Source organism: Pleurodeles waltl, unplaced genomic scaffold, assembly GCF_031143425.1.
Source record: "Pleurodeles waltl isolate 20211129_DDA unplaced genomic scaffold, aPleWal1.hap1.20221129 scaffold_86, whole genome shotgun sequence".
Classification (NCBI taxonomy): Eukaryota; Metazoa; Chordata; class Amphibia; order Caudata; family Salamandridae; genus Pleurodeles; species Pleurodeles waltl.
Window position 1 is genome coordinate 253,491 of NW_027150400.1, and position 8,749 is coordinate 262,239.

At 50.3% G+C, this 8,749-nt stretch overlaps 1 non-coding gene across 1 annotated transcript; it reads left to right on the plus strand.

Moving 5' to 3' along the window:
• The first annotated feature begins 1,282 nt into the window (after window positions 1-1,282).
• Window positions 1,283-1,354, plus strand: TRNAP-UGG (transfer RNA proline (anticodon UGG)). Its single transcript has one exon. It is a non-coding gene; the product is annotated as a tRNA-Pro (tRNA).
• The last annotated feature ends 7,395 nt before the right edge of the window (window positions 1,355-8,749 follow it).

Consider the following 8,749-nt stretch of genomic DNA (forward strand, 5'->3'; position numbering starts at 1 on the left):
TGACTACAGCAGAGTCAATAACACTGCATGACCACAGCAGTCAATAACACTGCATGACCACAGCTGAGATAATAACACTGCATGACTACAGAGAAGTCAATAACACTGCATGACCACAGCAAAGAGAATAACACTGCATGACTACAGCAGAGATAATAACACTGCATAACCACAGCACAGTCAATAACACTGCATGACCACAGCAGAGTCAATAACACTGCATGATTACAGCAGAGATAATAACACTGCATGACCACAGCAGAGTCAATAACACTGTATAACCACAGCAGGGATAATAACACTGCATAACTACAGCTGAGATATTAACACTGCATGACCACAGCAGAGATAATAACACTGTATAACCACAGCAGAGTCAGTAACACTGCATGGCCACAGCAGTCAATAACACTGCATGACCACAGCAGAGTCAATAACACTGTATAACCACAGCAGAGATAACACTGTATAACCACAGCAAAGTCAGTAACACTGCACGACCACATCAGAGCTAATAATACTACATAACCACATTAAAGGGCTCCTTGGACTGATATCTCTAAGAGAGAACCGTGGTGGCCCCCGGACAGGAGACACCCCCGGGCAGGGAGAGGTGACTTCTATTTATAGGATGCTCTAGAGAGCCTGACAGACCAAAGATAACAGACACAGCAGAGAGTGAGCACACAACTAGGGAAGGGTGAGTGTGAATGATAATGCCCCAGATCAGTAGACGGCTCCCTGGTGGCAAAGTAGAATATTGCACCTGTCTATGCTCCATAAACCCTGATCCCCTTACACACTGCAGCAAACACCCTGACCCGCATCATCTCATATCAGTGTTACTGTGACATCACAACCATTGGTGTCCGTCTTCATCTGACTGATGTGGTCTTTAACAGGCAAAATGCAACACCCCTGCCGCGGGGCCATAAATAATGTGAAAAGATACCGATAGGAGAAACACTTTTACTTATTTCCCCATTGAACCCCCCACCGTGGACTAAGGACTGGTCCTTTATAAGCTACACAGACGCAATGTGTGATCCTCGCACACAATCTGTGATGGATGTTTCCCTTTCAGTTTTCAGTTTTGAATAAATGAAGCAGATATTTTCTTTCATTTCTAAATTCAGATTATCTGTGTCAGAAGACCCTCTTATGAAGCCTCCTCCTGTTCTCTGGGATTCCCGGGCCATATCTAAGGTTGGTACAATAAAACAACAATAATTGCTCCATGATAGACACAGCACATATCATGTTTCAGGAGCATCTGTCAGCTGGCTCGTTGGTCTAGGGGTATGATTCTCGCTTTGGGTGCGAGAGGTCCCGGGTTCAAATCCCGGACGAGCCCTCTTTTCTTTTCCTAAATTTACTCATTTTTAAAGGCACTTTTCAATAAATAGAAAGTAGACGATTCAGGAAGCAAACTACTTTGAAATAACCTCTAATGGTTGTGAATTTCAACCCAGGACCGGCTGCACTAGAATCAGAGCCCCAGACCAGCGGTGCAGCTGCAGAAACAGCTGGAGCAGGGGGGCTACCCTGCCACATCAGCATTGGAGGGGGATTGTATGTTACATGCGCAGAATCCTACAGCAGGGGATGCACATCTCGTGTTAAACCCACACTCTGGGGGCAGCAGGGTGAGCCGTGGGGGTGCACAGGAGAGTGAGACACTGGGAAGGGTGAGGGGATTGTGAGGACCCCAGCAGCCGGGCCCAGACCCCACCCAGCTGAGGGGTAAGAGGACGGTGTGTTCCATGGAGTGTCTGCTCGTGAGACGCACATATAATGCATGACCCTGTTCTGTCCTCCGGCCCCCCTCCCACCCCCCCCTGCGAGTGTCTGTACCTATACACATTGGAGTACGGGGGAACAGAAGGGGCAGGAGAGAGTGCAGGAAGAGGTCAGACACCTGAGGCTGGTGACAACGGGAGGTGATGCTGGAGTCAGCCGTTGACTGATGTCTGACGGGCCAGACACCAAACTGACCCTGGTGAAAAGGGGGTCGAAGTGGAGGGATTGAGTGAGGTCTGACGGGTCAGACACCGAACGGAACCGGTGAGATGGGAGCGGTGTAGGGGTGGGCTGGTTTCTGATGTCACGTGATGCCTTCTCGGGAGTCTCTACTGAAGCCTTCGATAGCTCAGTGGGTGGAGCGGAGGCCTGTGGTGGAAGAACTGACCTCCTCAGCTCACAAATCCGGCTCCAAGGACTTTTACAAACTCTGCTCTGTTTCCTCTGCTTTCCAATCCAAAGCAGCTCCTTTCTCAGCCACTCGGACACCTTGACTTTTTCTGCCTCCTCTCTTCCTCTTCCCAGTCCAGCTCCCTCCTCCAGCTGGGGTGGGGGGGCGGGGCGGGGCAGTGTCCCCTCAGTCCCTCTGTGCAACCCCCCCTAATGAGACAGAGCCGTGGCCCAGGGAGTGCACACGAGTGTGAAACGTGTGCACTCCCACGTGTGAGAGGATTGTGAGGACACCAGCAGCCGGGCCCAGACCCCACCCACCCTACACGTCTGTGCTTACACACATGGGAGGTAACAGCAAAGGTGGACCCAGAGCAGGAAGAGGTCAGACACCTGAGAGTGCTGTTTTTGGCGTCATGTTTAACGCCTACTCAAAGCAGGTATTAAATGGACGCACCCATTGAGCCCAATGGGCCTCCTTGCACTTTGCTACTCTAGCGTCAACATTTTTGACGCTAGTGCAACAAAGCGCCACAATAGCATTAAAAAATTGATTCTATTGTCCTAATGTGCGCCATGGTGCGCCACATGGTGTCGTTAGGTGCCGGTGGGAGGAGCACAAGAAAAGCGGCGCATCAATGCTGGTGCGCCACTTTCTTGTAAATCTGGCCCTTAGTTTTAGCGCCTTGTCACTGTTAGAACTCTCCAGACACTCTCTCACAGCCCTTTCCACCCCCAGGGGCAACAAAATGCCTCAAACGAGCTAACTCCACAATCTTTCTATGTAAAGAACCAGGACCACCAATCTGGGCCACTCTCAGACAGTTCATCCGTAACCAATCGATGAAGTTTCAATCCTTTCACTAACGTCTTCTGAGATGTATCATCCTTCAAACACCTGACCACCTCCACCAATATGAGGCCCCCCTGAACTACCCTCTTCCAGTCCTCCTCCTGCATCCCCCATCAGTAACAGCGCACACTCCAACCTTAGGGCAGTGGCCGCTCCTCCGCTATGGGCGCAGGAGCGTCGCCCCCCTGCCAGCAGCAACCACTGCAAATCCTTTAACAACGAAAGGATAATAAACTAGAGTTTATTATCCTTCGTACAGTTTATTATCCTTCGTTGTTAAAGGGGCGGGGCATTGGGGATGACGAGCACTGAGGGGAGTGCACTGTGCACTCTCCTCTGCGCATGTGTGTTTGGCCGGACGTCTTGAGCCGGCCAAACACACATGCGCACGGTGCTCTCTCCAGCCCAGCAGTGTGTTGCCGGTGTGGAGAGAGCAGACACAGGCCCCGTCTGCCTGGGATTGCCTGGGTGCTCCCAGCCAATCCCAATGCTGCTCTGAGCAGCGTCAGGATTGGCCGCAGGGCAGGCTGGGAGCCTGTGCCTGCTGAGGAGACAGAGGAGCGGCAGAGTGGCATGGCATGCAGCAAAGTATTTTTAAAAAACATTTTGATATCCCCCCCTGCGTGCCGCCCCGCCCCCCTGTTACCCCAGCGAGCTGTGACTTACCTTCATTCTCCAGCCCAACATGTGCCTCAGCAGAGTCCACAGACAGCTAGCCCCTTGTTGCTATGGTGTGTGTATTTGTAATGCACACTATCACCCACAAGGGTACCCTGGCATTGAGCAGCTGTGTGTGCTTAGCCCTGCCAATGGTAGGTTGGATGATTGAAAAGCCAGGTCTTCAGCTTTTTGCAGAAAAGAAGAGAGGAGGCTCTGACATGGAGTGGGAGGCCGTTCCATACTCTAGGAGCGATGTAAGTGAAAGTGCGTCCTCCTGATTTGGTTCTGTGTATGCATTGAATGTGTACAAGTCGGAGTCCTGCATAGCGGAGATGTCTGGGTGGTTGTAGAAGAAGATGCAACTGTTTAGGTAGGTGGGGCCTAATCTGTGTAGTGCCTGGAATGTGTGAAGAGTTTGAAATAAGCACATTTGTATATTATAAGCCAGCCAAGCTCCCTTAGGTGTGATGTGAGTTCTGTGCTGAAGGTTGAGGATGAGTCTGTCTGCCGAGGTTTGAATGGTTTGTAGTCTTCTGGTAAGTTGGTTGGTGATCCCGGTGTAGAGGTTGTTCCCGTACTCCAACTTGCTTATAACTAGGGCGTGGGTGAACGTTTTTCTAGTATTGCTTGGGAGCCATTTGAAGATCATCCCCAGAATCTTCTTGGTGTGGAAGCAGGATGCAGTGATGCCGTTGACTTGTGCTTTCATGTCTAGTTTGCTGTGAGTGATTATTCCAAGGTTCCTGCCATGGGTGCTGGTTGTGGGTCCGCATTCAGCTGGCCACCAGGTAGAGTCCCATGTGGAGGTGTTACTGCAGAAGATCACTATTTACATCCTGTCGGTGCTGAGCTTGAGGCCGATGGCTTTCATCCAGTTAGTGACTTTGGTATGATTTTGGTGATGCAGGGTGTGAACTGGCTTTTTGTGCTGGGGGTCTTGTCCGAGAAGAAGAGTATGAGGTGCATGTTGTCGGCAGACGAGAGGATGTTGATGTCACGAGCATGGTTATGTTGGCAAGAGGGATCATGTATGCATTGAAAAGGGTGGAGATGTGCAATGAACTTTGAGGCACCCCTTAGGTAAGTTTGCAGGCTTCCGAGGAATAAAGTGCCAGGCTGACCGCTTGTGTTCTATCTGTTAAGAAAGAGCAGTGTCAGCAGATAACGGGTCTTGATGCCATCTCATGCGGGTGCCTGATGAGGATGGGGTGTAAAATTCTGCAGAGAAGTCCAGGAGAATGAGGCCTGCCATCTCCCCCTTTCAAGGATCGTCTGGCTGTTGTCTGTGTAGATGATGAGTGTTGTTTCTGTACAGTGGTTGGGCCTGAATTTGGACTACGTGACATTGAGGAGACAGTGGTTGCTGTGGAGGTCAGTGAGATTTTGTATAAGTCCTTTGCCTGGTATGGTATGAGGCAGAGGGGTCTATAGTTGGAAAGCATGGCTGGGTCAATGGGTGGTTTCTTGAGCAGGGGAATGATGGTGTTATTTTTCCAGGTGTCCGGAAATGTGACTGAGTCCATGGAGAAGTTGAGGATGGGTGTTAGTGCTTCGCTGTTTGGTAGGAGTCCTTTGGTGAAGATGTGGTGAGGGCAAGGGACAGATGGGGCCACAGAGTGGATGATCTTTACTGGAGCAGTAATTTTGACAGTGTTGATGACGAGCCATGAGGTCAGAATTTATTCTTTTTCCATGCTGGAAGATTAAGTTGCGATGGTGACTGTGTCCAGTAGAGGGCTGCATTGCTGTATATGGAGGTGATTTTGAAAAATTCTGAGAGCTGCTTCCATGGGTCTTGTTAGGGGGCGATGTTATTGGAGACAATGGAAAGAGCAGTGAAATCTTTGATGGTGGCAAAGATTTCTTTGCTGTTGTTAGGGCTGGCATCAATGCGATCTGCAAGAGCTGTGTGCTTGGTCTTTCATATCTGCTGGTGGTGGCATCTTAGATCCGATTTGTCTTTATCTGTGGTGTCTTGACTTGCTCTCCAATTGCACCTAAGTTGCTTGCAGTGGTATTTCAACAGCCTGAGTTCCTGTGAGCACCAAGTGGCCTGTAAGTTGCACTTGAGAGGAGTCAGAGTGTGACACATGCAGTGATCCAGCTGTTGAGGTTCTTGGTAGCTTTCAGCACATTGCTGGTGTGCTCAGGCAGATGAGTGAGAGGACGGAAGCCCACTCCTCTTCTGTGATGCTTTTCCAGCTGTGGCTGGTAGTTCTGATGGTGGTAGGTCTGACCTGGTCTGGGATGGGTATGCTGAAACTCACAAGGAAATGTTTTTGTCCAGATCATGGTTGCTGGCTTGATGACTGAGATGTTGCTGATCCAGGAGAAAATTGGTTCCAATAGGTGTGTAGTTGCGTGGGTCAGTGGTAACATGCAGGGTGATGCCAAGGTTTTCCAGAAGAGTCAGAGGGTTTGGGAGGGTTCGGTCTTTTAGGTGAAAGTTAAGGTTTCCTCAGATGATGAAGGAGCTGCCATTGATAATTAGGGGGTGCCACGTAGTCGTGATGTTGCTGGTGATATTGGTGGTCTGTATACAAGGATTAGGCCCAGGGAGATGTGGACTGTGACGCATATCTTGAGCATGAGGTGTTTCTTGTAGCTGGTTGGGATGTCAGCAGAAGGTCCATACACAGTGGAAGGAAGATCACAAGGTATGGCTTCCACCAGGCCCAGTGCCCTCCCCTCTACAGCTGGGCAATCCCTTCATTGCACACAGCTTTAGGAGATGATCAACCCACAAGCGTTTCTACTTGATGTCGCTTTCCCTTGAAAGCTAATTTGCTGATGGAGGTCCTGCAGCACTAAACCCTCTGGAGACCGATTTGCATGAGCTTCACCTGTCATCTGGCAAATGAGTTGCCCCCTTGATAAGTGAAAACTGATTCCAAAGCAAGACCAACGCCTTGAGTGTGTGGAAGTATTTGTGTTCCTCTGGCAGGATGAACATATGGGCTTGTTGCACCTGGCCCTTTTTGCAGGGTCATCCCCAGTCTTTTTGCCTCCTTCCTCCTAATTTTTCTGAACAGTTTTTGTTGGCTTTAGGACTCTGGGCACTTTACCACTGCTAATCAGTACTAAAATGCACAGGCTGTCTGTGTAAATTGTATTGTTGATTGGTTTATTTCTTATTGGCATTTTTGATTTACTAGTAAGTCCCTAGTAAAGTGCACTAGAGGTGCCTAGGGCCTGTAAATCAAATGCTACTAGTGGGCCTGCAGCACTGGTTGTGCCACCTACATTAGTAGTCCTGTAAACATGGCTCAGACCTGCCACTGTAATGTCTGTGTGTGCAGTTTTAAACTGCCAATCCGACCTGGCAAGTGGGTACACTTGCCATATCCAAACGTTCCCTTTTGGTACATGTAAGGCACCCCTAAGGGAGGCCCTAAGTAGCCCCATGGGCAGGGTGCAGTGTATTTAAAAGGTAGGACATGTACTGGTGTGTTTTACATGTCCTAACAGTGAAATACTGCCAAATTCAGGTTTTACTGTTGCAAGGCCTATCTCCCTCATAGGTTAACATGGGGTTGCCTTTAAATAACTTTAAAGCGCAGATTCCCTTTGAGGGCAGATAGAAATATGGAGTTTGGGGTCTCTGAATTCACAATTAAAAAAATCATCTTTTACTGAAGTTGGTTTTTAGATTGTGAGTTTGAAAATGCCACTTTTAGAAAGTAGGCATTTTCCTTGCTTAAACCATTCTGTGACTCTGCCTGTTTGTGGATTCCCTGTCTGGGTCAGTTTGACAGTTGGGCTGTTCACACCTCTCCTTTAGACAGTGACATAAAGGGGTTGGGAGTGTAGCCTGCATATCTTGATGAGCCATCTGAGCTAGAGTGGAGGGAGGAGTGGTCGCTTGCACCTGAAAGGACTGTGCCTGCCCTCACACAATGCAGCCTCCAACCTCCTGGTGTGCGCCTGGGGCCTGTCCCAGACAAGGAAGGACCTTGCAAACACTTGCCAACTTCAAAGGCAGAAAGGGGCATAAGAAGAAGACCCAAAACCACAGACTTTTAGAATCTTTCTGGAATCAAGAGGGACCTCTGCCAAGGAGAAGAGCTGAAGAGCTGGAGGATGAGTACTGTCTCTTTGCTGTGCTGCTTTGCTGGACTGGCCTGCAGTTGCTGTTTCTGCTTGAAAAGAGTGCAAAGGGTGAACTTTGCTGTGTGTCCTGCTTGAGAAAGTTCTCCAAGGGCATGGAATAGAGCTTGCCTCCTGTTGGAAGTCTCAGGGACACCAAAGACTTAAGTTTCCTCGACCTACAGCACTGGGAACTGTGTGTTTTGTGAGTACTAGCCCTTTGCTGTGCTGCTTTGCTGGACTGGCCTGCAGTTGCTGTTTCTGCCTGAAAAGAGTGCAAAGGGTGAACTTTGCTGTGTGTCCTGCTTGAGAAAGTTCTCCAAGGGCATGGAATAGAGCTTGCCTCCTGTTGGAAGTCTCAGGGACACCAAAGACTTAAGTTTCCTCGACCTGTAGCACTGGGAACTGTGTGTTTTGTGCTGTTCAAGAAGAATAATCACTGCAAAGCCGTCAACGAGGTTGCTTACCTGCACCGTGACCTGCCCCGCTTTGCACCGCAATGCACCACGACCCTGGCCTCACTGATGCCGTCATCAGACAATTTTACTGACCCTCTGCTTGCACCGGAACCTGTGGGCCCCGCACTCCAGCATCGTCTGCTCACACCGCAGCCTGTGCCTCCTCGACGACGACGCTCCTGCTGACACCAGTGCCGCTGCCTGCACCGTGGCCTTTGGACACCGTTCGTGAGGAGCACAAAGCACCATCCCGTCCCCACCGCAGCCGCGGTCCACCAACGCCAGCACCATCCACTCCAGTGCCGTCACTAGGCATCCCTGCCTGCACCGTGGCCTGTGGACACCGCTCGTGAGGGTCACAAAGCACCGTCCCATCCCGCACTGCCGGCTTGGGCCTACCGATGACAGCGCTTCAGCACAGCCCTGGTCTCACTAACGCCGCTGGACGGCATCAGCGAGCCACTGCCTGCCCCGTGACCTGCGGGCACCGCATGTCGCATCA